This window comes from Euphorbia lathyris, chromosome 10, assembly GCF_963576675.1.
Source record: "Euphorbia lathyris chromosome 10, ddEupLath1.1, whole genome shotgun sequence".
NCBI lineage: Eukaryota > Viridiplantae > Streptophyta > Magnoliopsida > Malpighiales > Euphorbiaceae > Euphorbia > Euphorbia lathyris.
This window is the reverse complement of record NC_088919.1, coordinates 19,729,448-19,746,876: the sequence shown is the minus strand read 5'-3', so window position 1 is coordinate 19,746,876 and position 17,429 is coordinate 19,729,448. Positions and strand designations below refer to the sequence as shown.

Here is a 17,429-nt window from a genome sequence, read left to right as displayed (position 1 = left end):
GGGTACTAGCACAAGTGATATCTGTTTTTTTGTGAAGGAAAAAGGTTAAGGCTAGTGGTTCTAGCACAAATGAAATCTAAGTTTTTGTTTAGGAAATCTATTTGGTAGGCAGTGATATTTTGCATTGTATGCTGCATTTTGTGTATGCCTTAATGAACTGTTTTTCTTTTCGAATGTCACACCTCTCAAAATTGAACAAACTGATACTCAACATTTGCATATTAATAAATGAACCAAACTGAGTATTCAAACATTTCTAAAAACTGACTGAAACTCAAGATACACTAGAACTAAATCCAGTTAGCCACACATCCTGAGTCTATTTCAAAACTAAAACATGGAAAGTTCAAAAACAGTTGCAACCCTTACGGGGGAGCAGTTTCCATATGAAAAATAATTCAATCATGGGGTAACTTATAACTGAGTTCCATAATTATGTATTTTGCCAACATCAAAATGGGGGAGTTTGTTGAAACACCTTTCCACAAGATTTTGATTTGACAAAATCATCCATGATTAAGAGGCAATTAAATTTAGATGCTTTGATTTAATTGTACTAATATGTTTGTTAAATATTGAGTGCAAAAATATATAAAGTAAAGACAGGACAAAAGTCAGCAAACGAAGCTGAGTAGAACGGAACTCAGTATGACAGAATAGAAGCTGAGTGGAGTTAAAAGTCAGAAACAAAACGAAGCTGACTAAAGCTGAAGACTTCTTCAGGAGCGGTTAAACAAAACGGAGCTGACCTTGAAGGAACTCAGCATGAACAGTGAACATTCGAAAAGAACAAACAAAGCTGAGTAATAGTCAAGACAGCATGAAGGATTCGTTCACAAAAAGACAAAGTCTGCAAATCTTCTGCACCAATAATTGAAACCTCGAAGACATCTAACAGACTAATTCCGAGAGTCATGGGACGTTGGATTATTGGAAACAGACAACTGGCACAAACAGACAAACCAGACGCTAGAAGACAAACCTGACGCCTGAAGAAAACAGAAATAGGGAATGGAGGTGCAGTCTGAAGCTTTCCAGAAATTGTTCCCCAAAAGAGCTGTTTTGATGTTAACGGTTAGGACAATTCAAAACGATCAAATCTACAGATTTCCTTCTATAAAAGGACAATCGAAAAACATGGATAAGCACTGAAGTATCGAAAGAAAAATACAAGAGAGAAAGTTTCAAAAGCACTCAAATACAAAAAGAATCTTACACCAACGTTTCTATTCTATGTGTAAAAGCTAGATTGAGTTGTAATCATCTAAAGTGTTCTTTAGTTCAAAAAGGAACAAGTCTGTGATCAATAGGAATATTGAGAGTGTAAAGCTGAGTGCTTGGTTGTAAGCATTTTAGTGGTAGAGAAATCTAGGTGCTGGGTTGTAGCACTTGGTAGGAGTTGAGTAGACGAATAGAGGAAGGTACTCTTGCATATTCAACTGCCTTGTAATTGGTTTGTGCTCTACCTTTAAAGAGCTCAGTATTGGATTCAAAAAGCCCGGAGGACTCTAGGGACTGGACGTAGGCAGAGAGGCCGAACCAGGATAAGTGATACTGAGTAATCTCTAAACTCTCTCTTATAACTGCATGTGTTGTTTGCTTTATTTACTCAGCATATAAATTGCCTAAGCTGATCCTGAGTAAGTAAGTGGTGCTGAGTTGGAAGCTGACCGCCAAGAGTGTCAATTCCTAACTATCAAGAAAACTACTTTGGTCAACATCTGACTGAAGCTGTCCTGTGATATATCTCACCAAGCTGACCAAAGGCTGAGTTAACAAACTCTCAAAAATAACTTCAGTCAGCCTAATTAAAACGCAAAAAAAGTTATATTAGTTCCTAACCCCCCCTTGGAACTAATTACCAGGGACCAACATAAACTTCCTCGTTTATAACTCCATTAAGGAATGCACTCTTAACATCCATTTGAAACAGTTTAAAGTTCATATAACTTGCATAAGCGCATAAAATTCTAATAGCCTCTAGCCTTGCCACTGGGGCAAAGGTCTCACCGTAGTCAATACCTTCTTGCTGACTGTAGCCCTGAGTTACAAGCCTTGCTTTGTTCCTGACTACATTTCCTTATTCATCCAGCTTGTTACGGAAGACCCATCTTGTTCCAATGGTCTTCTGACTCTTTGGATGTGGCACTAACTCCCATACATCGTTTCTTCTGAATTGATCAAGTTCCTCTTGCATTGCGCTCATCCAAAATTCATCTTCCTCAGCATCAGCGAAGTTCTTTGGTTCCTGAACTGAGACGAAGGCTACGTTGCTGAGGTATCTCCTGAGTTGGTTTCTTGTCATCAGGGTATTCTCAGCGGCATCAAGAATAGCACTCTCTGAGTGTCCTCTTGGTATCCTTATCTCCTTTGGTAGATTGATGTCTTGTGCTGTTTGTGTTTCAACAATCTCTGCAAGTGTAGACTGGTCAGTGAAAACAATTTGAGGTTCACTTTTACCTTGGGTCAGCCCTTGAGGGAATGACTCAGCGGTTGTATCTTGATCAGCGGGTACTGAGTGTGGATCATCCTCGGTCAGCGGCCGATATCTTCCTGCAGGGTTAGTTTCGTCGAACTCAACATGTACTGACTCTTCTAAAACCTGAGTTCGTTTATTGAAAACTCTGTATGCTTTGCTGTTTGTTGAGTAGCCTAAAAAGATAGCTTCATCAGCTTTTGAGTCAAACTTAGCTAGGCTATCTTTGGTGTTTAAAATAAAACATTTACAGCCAAAGGCACGAAAGTATCCAATGTTGGGCTTTCGTCCTTTCCAAAGTTCGTAGGGGGTTTTCTTTAGTATAGGTCTAACAAGAGCCCTATTAAGAATATAGCACGCTGTGTTGACAGCTTCTCGCCAAAAATACTTTGGAAGCCTATGCTCACTCAGCATTGTCCTGGCTATTTCAACCAAAGTTCCGTTCTTCCTTTCTACAACCCCATTTTGTTGAGGCGTTCTAGGAGCAGAAAAATTATGGTCAATATCGTTGGTTTCACAGAATTCAACAAACTGTTGGTTCTTGAATTCTCCACCATTATCACTTCGGATATGAGCCAGCTTTAGGTCTTTATCATTTTCAAGTTTTCTAACCAAATTTGAAAATGTCTCAAAGGTCTCATCCTTGCTACTCAGCAAGATGATCCAAGTGTACCGAGAAAAGTCATTTACAATGACCAAGGAGAATCTTCTTCCACCCAGACTCAGCGGCTGGACTGGACCGAAGAGATCCAAGTGTAGTAACTCTAACGGACGCTTAGTTGAGACAATATTTTTACTATGAAAAGATTGTTTGGTTTGTTTTCCCACTTGGCAAGCGTGGCATAGTTGATCTTTTTCAAATTTAAGTTCTGGCAGTCCCTCAACCAATTGTTTTCTTGCTAATTTGGCCAGGAGGTCCATGCTTACATGACCAAGTCTCCTGTGCCATAGCCAGGAATTTTCTTTCTTTAAAACTAAGCATACAGTTTTTGAAAACTTTTTCTCTAAGTTCAGCATGAAGACATTATCAATGCGAGGGGCAGTTAAAATTAACTCATTAGTTTTACCCTCAAATATTTTACATCCAGTGTCATCAAATATAACTTTTCTCCCATTGTCACATAGCTGAGCTACGCTGAGTAAGTTATATTTGAGTCCGCTGACTAGGGAGACTGACTCAATAGTAGGATTACCTCCAACGGTTCCTGACCCTACTATCTTACCCTTTTTGTTGTCTCCAAAACTTACGCTTCCTCCTCGTTTACGCTCAAATGTGATGAACTGAGCTTCATCACCAGTCATATGCCTTGAGTATGCGCTGTCAATATACCACATTTTTTACTTCTCAGCACACCTCAGGCTTACCTGCAATGTAGCTAGTTGCTTTTAGGTACCCAATTCTTTTTGGGTCCTAGCTTGTTAGGTTCAACAGGTAAAGCATCATATTTTATTTTATGGCGACATACTTGGACAATATGGCCATTCTTTCCACAGAAGCCACAGCTGACTTTCCGTTTAGGATTTCTCACTGACTGGTCAGCACCCTAGTGCTGAGCATGCCAGCACACCTTTGTGGTGTGTCCTTTCTTCCCACAGAAGTCACACTGGACATTCCGCTGAGGATTCCATCTCTGCTGACCAGTACCTCGGTACTGAGTATTCAGAGGAATATTTCTTTTGTTTGGAACCTTTAGTTGGTTCTGGATAGTTGCGACGTCCTTTCTCAGTTTCTTAGAATCTGATTGGACTTCAGAGACAGACTTATGTATGATCTCCATGTTATCATGCAAAGTTGAGTTGTCCTGAAGAAGGAATCTGAGGTCACTCAGCTTGACCTCTTCAACCTCGTCACAACGCCTGCTGAGTGCTCTAACTTTCTTATTACACTTCTTATTGCAATTTTTATAGAGATTCGATTTTCTATTTCTCAGAAAGATCACAAAATGGGATTTATGTGTTGATTTCTGTTTTCGCAATTGATACCAAAAGACATAAGCTAGATAATTCAACTTACTTGTGGCATTGTCATATAAACAAGAGACGCATGCTAAAGCTACATTCAGATGGGCTTATAGATCCAATTGATCCTGAATCATTGGAAACATGCAAATCATGTTTAAAAGGTAAAATGACAAAGACACCCTTTAGCAATAAAGGTGAGCGTGTATCAGACACTCTAGGACTCATTCATTCAGATGTATGTGGTCCTATGTCGGTCCAAGCAAGAGGAGGATTCAGATACTTCATAAGCTTCATAGATGACCATACTCGATATGGTTACATCTACTTGATGAGGCACAAATCAGAAGCTTTTGACAAGTTCAAATGCTTCAAGAATGAAGTGGAAAATCAATTAGGAAAGAAAATAAAGACGCTTCGATCCGATCGAGGTGGCGAATATCTTTCTGATGATTTTCTGAATTATCTAACTGAATGTGGGATATGCTCACAATGGACACCTCCCTATACACCACAACACAATGGTGTATCCGAGAGGAGAAACCGTACCCTATTAGATATGGTACGATCCATGATGAGCATGGCCTTACTTCCAAAGACGTTATGGGGCTATGCCTTAGAAACTGCCCTCTTCACCCTGAACCGAGTACCAACTAAATCCGCTAGTTCCACACCATATGAATTGTTCGTTGGTAGGAAACCCGTGTTCTCATTTATGAGAGTATGGGGTTGTTCAGCGTATGTCAAACGCATAGCGTCCAACAAACTAGATTCTAAATCTGATAAATGTTCTTCGTTGGATATCCCAGGGAAACCATAGGGTATTACTTCTATCATCCAGATGATCAGAAAGTAATAGTATCCAAGCACGCAACCTTCTTAGAGAAAGATTTTCTCGAAGAAACACAAAAGGGAAGCATGATTGAACTTGACGAAGTTCAAGAAGAAGAAACACCGACTGAAACAACAGAGGCGGTTGAGGTACCCGAAGGAGTCCCATTAGATGAGACTCCAGTGCCACCTATTCGTAGATCACAAAGAGTTCGTGAACTCCCAGTTAGATATGGTTTTCTAGTGGGAGATGATAATGAGGTTCCCGTGTTAGACGACGAACCCGAAAACTACGAAGAGGCTCTTACTAGTCCAGATTCTAAAGCATGGCTTGAGGCCATGGATTCTGAAATGGATTCCATGTATACTAACCAAGTGTGGACTTTGGTTGATCCACCCGAAGGGATAATTCCCATTGGGTGCAGGTGGATCTTCAAAAAGAAGACTGACATGGATGGAAAGGTTAGCACCTACAAGGCTAGGCTGGTAGCGAAAGGATATCGTCAGAAACAAGGTGTTCATTATGACGAAACCTTCTCTCCTGTTGCTATGTCCAAATCAATCAGAATCATGCTTGCTATTGCCACTCACTACGATTATGAGATTTGGCAAATGGACGTGAAAACAGCTTTCCTAAATGGAAACCTGTTTGAGGATGTATACATGATGCAGCCTGAAGGTTTCATATCAAAGGATGCAAATAAATTTTGCAAACTTCAGAGATCCATTTATGGACTCAAGCAAGCATCTAGAAGCTGGAACAAGCGTTTTGACGAAACCATAAAACAATTTGGTTTCGAACAAAATTGCGAAGAAGCTTGCATTTACAAGAAAGCAAGTGGGAGCTCTATAGCATTTCTCATACTATATGTAGACGATATACTGTTAATGGGAAATGACATTGCTCTATTACAGTCGGTAAAAGTATGGTTATCCGGTAACTTCTCAATAAAAGACCTTGGTGAAGCAGCTTATATACTTGGTATAAAGATCTATAGAGATAGATCGAGAAGACTGCTTGGTCTTTCACAGGCTACATACATTGAAAAGGTGCTAAATTGGTTTAGCATGCTTGAATCGAAACGAGGTAACTTACCCATGCTACATGGAGTAAAGTTAAACAATCATCAATGTCCTAAAACTGATGATGACAAACGATGCATGGCTGTAGTCCCGTACGCCAGCGCGATTGGTTCGATTATGTATGCTATGTTATGCACTAAACCTGACGTAGCGTTCGCGTTATCTGTAACGAGTCGTTACCAAGGGAATCTGGGAGACGAGCATTGGATTGCCGTCAAGAACATTCTTAAGTACTTGAGAAGGACTAAAGATATGTTCCTAGTGTACGGAGAAGGAGATTTGAAAATTGAAGGATTTTCAGACGCTAGTCATCTCACAGATGAGAATGATTTTAAATCCCAATCAGGATACCTGTTTATCTTGAATGGGGGCACGGTCAGTTGGAAAAGTTCCAAGCAAGGAATCGTAGCTTTCTCTACGACCGAGTCAGAGTACATCGCTGCTGCGGAAGCAGCAAAGGAAGCAGTTTGGATTAGAAAGTTCATTACAGAACTAGGTGTGGTGCCTGACATTGTCAATCCCATTACTCTGTACTGTGATAACAATGGAGCCATTGCGCAAGCAAAGGAACCACAGTCTCATAATGCATCCAAGCACTACCTAAAGCGATACCACATCATAAGAGAGATTGTGGCTAGAGGAGATGAGAGAATAGAAATAGTACCTACAGAGGACAACGTTGCAGATCCGTTGACAAAGCCTTTAACCCAGAAAGTACATGATCGTCATTTAACTTCTACTGGGATAAGTTTTAGAAACAATTGGCTTTAGTCCAAGTGGGAGTATGTTGGGGTTTAGTGTCCTATAGACAATTGTTGTAGGATACAAACTTAATGTAAATGAATTGTTCTTTATATCATTTGTTTTAATGAGATATATGTTTATAACTATATATAAAGGCAATCACTTTTAAGCACTAAATAAAGTCTAATAAAAGGAAATCCGTAAGTTTGTTTAAAGTGATTATAAAGTGTTCATACAAGCATGAAGTGAGACAAAACTTTATAATAAACTAATAAACTTAAAACCACCCCAAGTCAAGTGATATGTTTAGGATTGATATATCACTGTTGAGACTTGTATGTAACAATGTCTTCTGTCCGACAGAAAGCTGATCTCACAAGCTTCATATATATAGATATCTGGACAGTTACATAGATCCGATGAAACGTCGTTCATTAGGATTGGGGATCCGATTTGAGATAACAGGATGGGTAGATTCATCCTTGTCACCTGTTCATCTCATTGGTATTAATAGGTATAACTAATCCTCAGACTCAAAGGAATGTTAATTGGTCATCCTGAATTACTGAATGTGAGACTTTGATCCTGCGGTCCCACGATCCTTAACAGAGATGACTCTGGGGTGTGAACTGCAAAGGTTGGGTGTCACAGGAGGTAATGTCAGGGTAGTTATACATTGGATTGAGCATTTATCACTCCCGATTAATGGGAGATACATCCAAGGATCGCTTGTGGAAGACTCGACTCTAAATCCTTGCAAGGTGATAGCTTAAGAGTAAGAAATACAGATTTCACTTAACCTATCTATTTGAGTTGACTCGGCCTATACAAGTAAAACGAACGTCTCGTTATATGTGACTTGACATCACCCATAGTCATAAGATTCAGTTCAAGGATGTAGTTGATAAAGGATCGAATTATACTGTAACTAATACGGAAGGGTTAACGACAGAATCAACATGTCTTCTTAACGGACTCTGGGGGAATGATTACAGACTTGCCAATAACATACTCAGTACATCATTCCGTTATGCAAGGATTAAATATAATTCTTGAAGAAATTAATTGAATAGTTGCATACGGCCAGAAGTAGTAAGAACCTAATGGATCACACATAAGACTTGGAACCAAAAGAGAGATGGATGTCATTAATAGATGGAAGCCCAAATGAGCCCAGTAAGGCCCATTTAATTAGGGGAGGCCGAAATTTATATATAATAAATTAGGGAATTATTTTAATTCCATTAATCCTAATTTGATTAGGTTTGTGAATTAAATTAATTAAGAGATAATTAAGTTAGGAGTTTTAATTAGATTAATATACTCCTATTATTATCCAATTAGGTTATTTATTATTATCCTAAATATATTAGATATATTATAAGATAATAATTAGGAATCCTATTCCGAATTGAATTCCTATTAAGTAACCTATTCCTATCTAACTAGGGTTTAGATACAAGTTATTATATATACCCCCCTACTACATGAATTTCGACAAAGCCTAAACCCTCCCCTCTATGTGATTTTCGAAACCTACATCTAGAGAGAGAAAGTGAATTCGCATCCCCTAGTTCGTGGACAAGAATTCATACGGCTTCCGTCGATTGATTAATTTCATTCATCTCCTTTTCTCTTTGATCTTGTGTTGGTTGATTAGAGGCAATCTATTTTGGTTGCATCTCATAAGGGTTGATTCTAACTTGACCTCACCGTGTTATACTTCGTGCTTGGGAACTCGGAGAAGAATTGTGGGCGCTTCTTTAACAACGGTAGATTGTTCTTCAAAAGGTATTCCTTCTTATCCCTCTTTATATGAAATAACGATTAACGGATCCTATGGTTAAAAGGAAGTAGGCTAAATTTTTTATATTTCCGCTGCTATACCTTAGCCTTAATTTCCTTCATTTTCATCTTCCTGGTGAACATAGCCATCTCCTCATCATCTGTTGAGCTCCCATCAGTGGAGTCAGCTTTCATGACAAGAGATTTTTGCTTCTTGTCTTCAGACTTTTCCTTCACCTCGAAATTCTTCATTGAGATCTCATGGGTCAGCAGTGAGCCGATGAGTTCATCATATTTGTAGGTGGTTAAGTCTTGAGCTTCCTCAACAGCAGTCTTCTTTGCTTGCCAGTTTTTAGGAAGACTCCTAAGAATCTTCTTGACTTGTTCTTCCTCAGTGAAGATCTTCCCAAGTCTCTTGAGATCGTTGATGATGTTTGTGAACCTTGCATTCATGTTAGAGATTCCCTCATCATCGTTCATTTCGAACAGCTCGTATAGTCTCATCTGCTGGTTCACCTTGGACTCCTTTACTTTGTTGGTTCCTTCGTAGGTGACCTCCACCTTCTTCCAGATCTCTTGCGCTGACTCACAACCTGATATTTTGCTATATTCTGCAGCATCTAGCGCACAGTGAAGCATGTTTATAGCCGAAGCGTGATTTTGTAGCTTCTTGAGATCATCCTCTGTCCATTTGGCCTCAGCTTTAACAACTGTTTGGCCAGCCACAACTTCAACAGGAACAAATGGGCCTTGGACTATTGAAAGCCATGCACTCATATTTTTTGCCTGAATAAAGTTTTTCATCCTATTCTTCCAGAAGGTGTAGTTAGACCCGAAGAATATGGGAGGCCGAGTAATAGACAGCCCCTCAGGTAAGATCTGAGTTGTCTGGTTTCCTAGGAGAAACCGAGTGCTGTTTTCAGCCATAGTGGGGATCAGCTCAAGGTAGTTAAACCTTTCACAGTGAGCTTTTAAGCTCTGATACCACTTGTTGGTCCCTTATAACGTAACAAGTTAGTTCCAAGGGGGGGGATAGGAACTATTTAAAATTTTAGTACGTTAAGGCTGACTTCTTTTTCTTTGAAAAAGGATTACACAACGCGCTGAGTAAATTAAGACACTAGCTTAGTCAACTGGTGACCAAGTCAGCTTCTTTCCTTGAGTCAAGAGATAGCACTTGAGTCTATTCCTGAACTCAGATACTCAATACACACAACTCAGCGTGACCTCTTTTCTTGGTCAGTTTTGTTTAAGCAAGCAATATATATTAAGGAGTTTAAGGTTAGAAAGATGTTACTCAGCAGATTTATCCAGGTTCGGCCTCTAAGCCTACGGCCTGTCCCCGGAACACGTTCCGAGCTTTCGAATTCTCTACTGAGCTCTTTAACGGTAGAGCATCAAACCTTTTACAACTTAGAAGCTGAGTATAACAAGAGTACCTTCCTCTATACCTCTACTCACTCCTAATCTCTCGCTGAGTACTATAACCGAGTACTCAGCCTCTCCTTTCTAATCTCTAGAAATGATAAAGATTTGTCCTAAACAACAATTGCTAAGACACCTTAGATGATTGAATAATCACTCTAGACTTTTACACGAAAGATATAGAATTTGGCGTAAGTATTTGCTTTGCTTTTTCTCACAGAACTTTGAGTAGAATTTTGGTCAGCGTAATGGCTTGATGAAAGTTCTGTGTGAAATGAAGCAACTGAAAGGCCCTATTTATAGAGACCTCTGAGGCATCAGTCATTTCGAATTTCGAAATAACCGTTGGAGGGAAACGGCTTCCTGTCATTGTCACTCAGTCCTGCTCAGTGCTCTTGGCCAATCAGATTCAAGTATCTTCTATCTTCGATCAGAGCTGAGCAGCTTTTAGTCAGTCCAGCAGAATGTCTCTCCATTTATGGTAAGGTCAACTAGACAGCTTTCTGTGTCTTCTGAACTTTACCCAAAGTAGAAATACTTTGTCTGGAAGTTGTTCTTGCTCAGCTGCTGTCTTGTACTCTTTGTCGATACAACTCAGCAGCTTCGTTCCGAAGTTGTTCAACGAAGGTCTTCTCGATCCTTCTCTCGCTGAGCTGCGTTTTGTACACAACGGCAGCGTTTTGCACATGCGGGCCGAGTGGTCTTGATCTGTTTGACTTGGGCTTTGACTTCCGTATTGGGCTTTAAGCCTTTTAGTCTTTATGTCTTATAAACAATTTAACTCAACATTGAACAAACACATTAGTATAATAAATCAAAGCATTTAAACTTAGTGTGTTTAGAATATATTTAATTTTACTTAAATAATTTTGTCAAATCAAAATCATGTGGAAAGGTGTTTCAACACTAGGATTATAATCGGAGTGACTAGTGATTGCATGCTAGAAGGCATTAGCATCAAATTCCTGGGGGATCTCTCGGTGCGCCGATAGGTAAGGTTCTTCTTCAAGTTTGGTTTGGTCAACCAGGCCAAGAAAAATGTTCATTTTGTTGATGGAGCAGTTCATGTGGTTCCCCATAAGTCAAAATTGGTAGCACTTGTGATGATTGGGGTCAGTGTACTTGGCATCCCATTGGAAGGTGGAAATGAACTCCATTGTGAGTTCGTGGTACATGAACTCTTCGATGTCCAGGAATTTAGCCAGATTTGCGCCTTCAATTATTTGCTTAACCTCTGCGTCAAGACCTACCTCCCGCAAACTTTCCCAGCAAATTTTTCTGGTGGTGCACAGCTCCGTGTTTTGGAAAGTTTCATAATTGGTTTGCTCAGTTTCATCGGAGAAGGTAAGAAGTTGCTTGGAGAGGACAAGAGAGGTTTGGGTACTAGAGCTCACATCAGGTTTCTTTTCTTTGCCCTTGGTGGCAGTGGCAGACCTTGTATTCCTTCGTGCCATGGCGGAGTTTCAACATGGGGTTGGAGGTGAATAAAATTGTGGGTTTAGTAAAAAGGGCAGACCTTTATACAAGATGGAGAAGAAAGGTGAACCGTCAAGGATGGTTGCAACCGTTTGAAGCAATCGTTTTTCTTATTCCACCGTAAGAATAGGGAAATAAATTGCCATGTTTGGAAAGAGGGGTAGCCACATCAATGCTTGTGACCGTTGAGGCTAAGGGTATGGCGTCTAACAATGTTGCATTAAAGGACAAGACGGCTGGGGCGGTGATTGTCTCGTGTGTGGTGCGGGTTGGCGAGAGGAATGATTGTTCGTACTTCCCTATGTACTTAGACATAAGTTTATTCAAAAGGGAACTAAAATAGGAGAGGTTAGAAAAAGAAAATGAAAATGGACTAAATTGCAGAAAAGAAAAATTGAAACGAAATTAGAAAAATGAAATTTTATTTACCCCCAACTTTTGATTTGTCATGGGTTGGTCAGGCGATGGGTGACGCCCACAGTCCCGGGGGGTTCATGGGCCAAGTAAGGCTTCGGGCGCTGTCTATTAACTTTGAATGTGTCGCCATTGGTGTTCTGAATTTCTATCGCCCCATGAGGGAATATGCGGTGGATGGTGAATGGGCCAGACCATCGTGAGCGAAGTTTACCAGGGAACAGGCGCAGGCGTGAGTTGTAAAGGAGCACACGATCGCCCTTTTTAAAATGCTTGGCTTGAATACGCTGATCATGCCATTGTTTGGTCCATTCCTTGTACTTGATCGCGTTTTCATAAGCGAACAGTCTGAATTCATCCATCTTATTCAATTGAGCACACCTGTTTAGCTTAATATCCTGATCATCAAAATTTAGAAATGCTAGTGCCTAATATGCCCTATGTTCTAATTCAACAAGGAGGTGGCATGCTTTTCCGAATAGGAGCTGGAAAGGGGACATCCCTATGGGTGTTTTATAGGTTGTTCGGTAAGCCCACAGTGCATTGTCGAGTTTTAGAGACCAGTCCTTTCGTGAAGAATTAACTGTTTTCTTTAAAATTCGCTTCAGCTCCCTGTTGGATAATTCCACCTGTCCGCTCGTTTGGGGGTGGTATGGTGTAGCTATACGATGTGTGACATCGTATTTCTAAAGTAGTTTCTCAAATAATTGGTTACAGAAATGAGTACCTTGATCACTTATAATTGCCCTTGGTACTCCAAATTTGGTAAAAAACTATTTCAAAATTTTTATTACTACCTTTGCATCATTCGAGGGACACGCACATGCTTCTACCCATTTACTCACATAATCCACAGCGACCAGGATATACTAATTCCCAAAAGAGATGGGAAATGGTCCCATGAAGTCGATGCCCCATACATCAAAAATTTCGCAAACAACAATGTTGTTTAGAGGCATGGCGTTTCGGGCAGAGATGTTTCCTGTTCGTTGACAATCATCACATCATTGAACGAACTGTTGAGCATCCTTGTATATGGTGGGCCAGAAGAAACCTGCTTGAAAAACCTTTGCAGCTGTTCGATTGGCCCCAAAATGACCACCTGATTCCGCAGCGTGGCATTTGTGCAAGATCTCCATTCCTTCCTCCTTGGTCACACATCTTCGCAGGAGCTGGTTGCACATAATTTAAATAGATAAGGTTCCTCCCAAATGTAATATTTAAGATCAGAATAGAACTTCCGTTTCCTATTAGTGGAGTATCGAAACGGTTTTATTTTGCAAGCCAAGAAATTCGCAATGTCAGCAAACCAGGGGAGCGTGGAGATAGCAAACAGTTGTTCATCAGGAAAATGGTCGAGGATCTCGGGTTGTTCGATTTCCGTGGTTGCTTGTATTCTGGATAAGTGATCAGCTGCTAGATTTTCTGATCCCTTTTTGTCCTTGATCTCTAAATCGAACTCTTGTAGGAGTAACAACCATCATATTAGTCGTGGTTTAGCGTCCTTCTTGGTGAACAGGTTTTTCAATTCAGAATGGTCGGTGTAGACAGTTACTCTGGAGAGTACGAGATACGAGCGAAACTTGTCGAATGCATAGACCACTGCAAGTAACTCTTTTTCTGTGGTTATGTAATTTTGTTGAGCTTCATTTAGAGTTTTGCTTGCGTAGTGTATGGGTTTAAACTTCTTGTTAATTCGTTGTCCAAGAACAGCCGCTACACTGAGATCACTGGCATCGCACATGAGCTCGAATGGTGCGTGCCAATCTGGTGCGGTGAGTATAGGTGCATGTGTCAAAAGCTTCTTGATCTGTTCGAATGCCTGGTTGCACTCGTCTGTGAAGATGAAGTCAGCCTCCTTGTGTAATAGTGCGGAGAGTGGTTGTGCGATCTTTGAAAAATCCTTGATGAATCATCTGTAGAAACCTGCATGTCCCAAAAAGCTTTGAATATCCTTGACCGTTTTGGGCACAAGTAGTTTCTCGATTACCTCCACTTTAACTTTGTCAACTTCCAACCTTTTGCTTGATATTTTATGACCAAGCACAATACCCCCTGTTACCATGAAGTGGCACTTTTCCCAATTTAGGACTAGTTGTGTTTCCGTGCATCTTTCTAGAACAGCTTCTAAGTTCTCTAAACAAGCTTCGAAGGATGTGCCGTAAACTGAAAAATCGTCCATGAATATTTCAACTGTTTTCTCGATCATATCAAGGAATATGGCCATCATGCACCTCTGAAATGTTGCTGGAGCATTGCACAACCCAAATGGCATACGTTTGTACGCGAAAGTCCCATATGGACAGGTGAACGTGGTCTTTTCTTTGTCTTTGGTGCAGATGTGGATCTGATTGTACCCTGAATATCCGTCCAGGAAACAATAAAATTGATAACCAGCTAGTCTCTCCAACATCTGATCAATAAATGGTAGCGGGAAGTGATCCTTTCTGGTTGCTTCGTTGAGCTTCCTGTAGTCAATGCACATCTGCCACCCTGTGATTGTTCTGGTAGGGATAAGCTCATTTTTGTCATTTTTGACCACGGTGGTCCCCCCTTTCTTAGGAACAACTTGGACAGGGCTGGTCCACATACTATCGGAAATGGAGTAAATGATTCCTGCCTCGATGAGTTTGATCACTTCTGCCTTCATAACGTCCTTCATGTGCGGATTTAGTCTTATTTGCGGTTGCACAGTTGGTCGATGATCTTCTTCCATTAAGATTTTGTGCATGCAGATGGTCGGGCTGATTCCTTTTATATCTTCTATTTTCCATGCTAGAGCCGTCTTGTGCCTCCTTAGGATGGTAAGCAATTGTTCCTTCTGGTCTTTTGTCAATGTTGCCGAAATGATTACTGGTCTACTGTTTGGTGGATCCAGAAATGCATATTCCAGGTGATCAGGCAACTGTTTCAGTTCGGGGCATCTTTCCTCATTTCCCTTTTCAGGGTCTATGTCAGGAAGAATATCCTGGTCTTCTTCATTATTTGTGCCTTCGTTATTACTCCCCTCTTGGCCGAGATCAAACAATTGTTCCTCCTCTTGATGTTTCTCCTTATCAACTTGTTCCTGCAAGAAAAAATCATTATCTTGTGTATCCAGAAAGTAACACGAATCATCAGAAACTGATGCATAACGAACAGCTTCATGCATCTTAAACACTACTTCTTCATTATTGATTTTCAGAACAAGCTGCCCTTTTTGCACGTCACTGACCGCTCTTCCTGTAGCTAGAAAAGGTCGTCCCAAGATTATGGGAACTTCCAAATCTTTCGCAATATCCATTATAACAAAGTCGACAGGCAATATAAAATTTCTGACTTTAACCAAAACGTCTTCAATTATACCCTTAGGGTATCGAATTGATCGGTCCGCTAATTGGACCGTGACTTTTGTTGGTCTTGGTTCTCCTAATCCTAATTGCATATAGATTGAGTATGGCATAAGATTAATGCTGGCTCCTAGATCACATAAAGCATTTTGAATAGTAAGTGTTCCTATTGAACAAGGTATAGAAAAACTCCTTGGATCTTTGAGCTTCTTTGGAAGTTGCTGTTTGACTTGTAAGATTGATGAGCTATCCCTGTTTAGTTGCACCATGGCTACACTCTCTAGTTTCTTTTTGTTGGTCAGCAAATCCTTCAAGAATTTGACATACATAGGCATTTCAGACAGGGCTTCGATGAATGGGATATTGATGTGCAGCTTCGTCAATTGTTCTAGAAAACTCTTATGTCTCTTCTCGCAATGCTGTTGCTTGAGTTTTTCTGGATATGGAACCCTTGGTTTATAATAAGGTGTGCCTGGTTCATCTTCAATCACCTATTTATCTTTCCTATGTTGAGGCACATGTGTTTGATCATTAAACTTCGCTCCCTCTTCTTTATCCGTAACAGATTTTTCACCACAGTCCCTTACCTCTTTACCTCCCCTTAGTATGATGGCATTGGCTTCTTCTTTTGGGTTGGTCATAGTGTTGCTTGGAAGGGCACCTTTTTCCTTAGAGGATATGGCTGTGGCAAATTGCTGGATTTGAGTCTCGAGATTCTTTATGGAAGATTGTGTCTGTTTCATGAACTACATCATCATGGACTCTGGATCAGGCTTTCCTGCTTGTTGATCATTTGATTGGCGCTGATAGTGTTGGTTAGATGAGCTGCCTTATTGTGGTTGATATGCTGGTCGTGGATGCTCTTGTCTATAAGGTTGCTACATCGCTGGCTGCCTCTGATTATCTTGCCAAGAGAAGTTAGGACGACTTCTCCACCCTAGGTTATAGGTGTTCGAATAAGGATTCGGCGGTTGGCGAGCAATGAAATCACATTGTTCCTACATTGATGCACCTGGTTTGGTTCCTGGAAAATCTATGGGTCGATGAGTTCCACTACAGAAATCACAACCATCGGGTGATAAGATCTCCATAGGGGCAGAAAGCTGTGTGTTGACTACCGAGACGTTCATCTTTCCCATCGTTTTGACCAGTTGTTCCATTTGTGAGGATAACTTGCTGATTGCCTCACTGTTTGCAGCATTCATGACTCTCTTTCCATCAGCTCTCACTGAGTGCCAGTTGTAACTAGTGTTGACCACTCTCTCTATTAGCTCATACAATGCTTTAGGTTCAAGTTCCTCGGGATTCCCATTGGCAACTGATTCAATTTGTATCTTGTACGCATTGGTCACTCCATTATAGAAGTTTTGCACTTGCATCCACATGGGTATGCCATGATTCGGTACTCTTCTCAACAGTTCTTTGTATCTTTCCCATGCTTCAGATAAGGATTCATCCTCCTCTTGAAAAAAATGAGAAACTTCATTCCTCAACTTGATTGCTTGTCTGGGCGGAAAATATTTCATTAAGAACATGGTAGCCATCTCCTCCCAGTTTGTGATAGATCCTGGTTGTAGATTCTTCAACCAATTCCTCGCCTTATCCTTCAAGGAAAAGGGAAACAATTTGAGCCGGATAACCTCATCGCTATCATTTCTATGGGTACAAAATGTGTTACACATTGTGAAAAAGTCTTGGATGTGAGCATTTGGATCTTCGTTTGGGTATCCCCCCGAACTACATAGCTGTTTGTAGCATCTGAACCATTGAAGCTTTTACTTCGAACATTCGATTGCCTTCATTTGGTAAAACAATGCACGACGAATGGCCCTCAGTGGATGGCCTAGAGTAATCCTTCATCCGCAACCTCTGGTTACCATTATTGTTATTTTCGTTTTCACCATGAC

At 40.5% G+C, this 17,429-nt stretch overlaps 1 non-coding gene across 1 annotated transcript; it reads left to right on the top strand.

Annotated features, from left to right (window-relative positions):
• The first annotated feature begins 16,911 nt into the window (after positions 1–16,911).
• LOC136210110 (small nucleolar RNA R71) lies at positions 16,912–17,018 on the top strand. Its single transcript, XR_010677817.1, has one exon. It is a non-coding gene; the product is annotated as a small nucleolar RNA R71 (small nucleolar RNA).
• Positions 17,019–17,429: the final 411 nt, after the last annotated feature.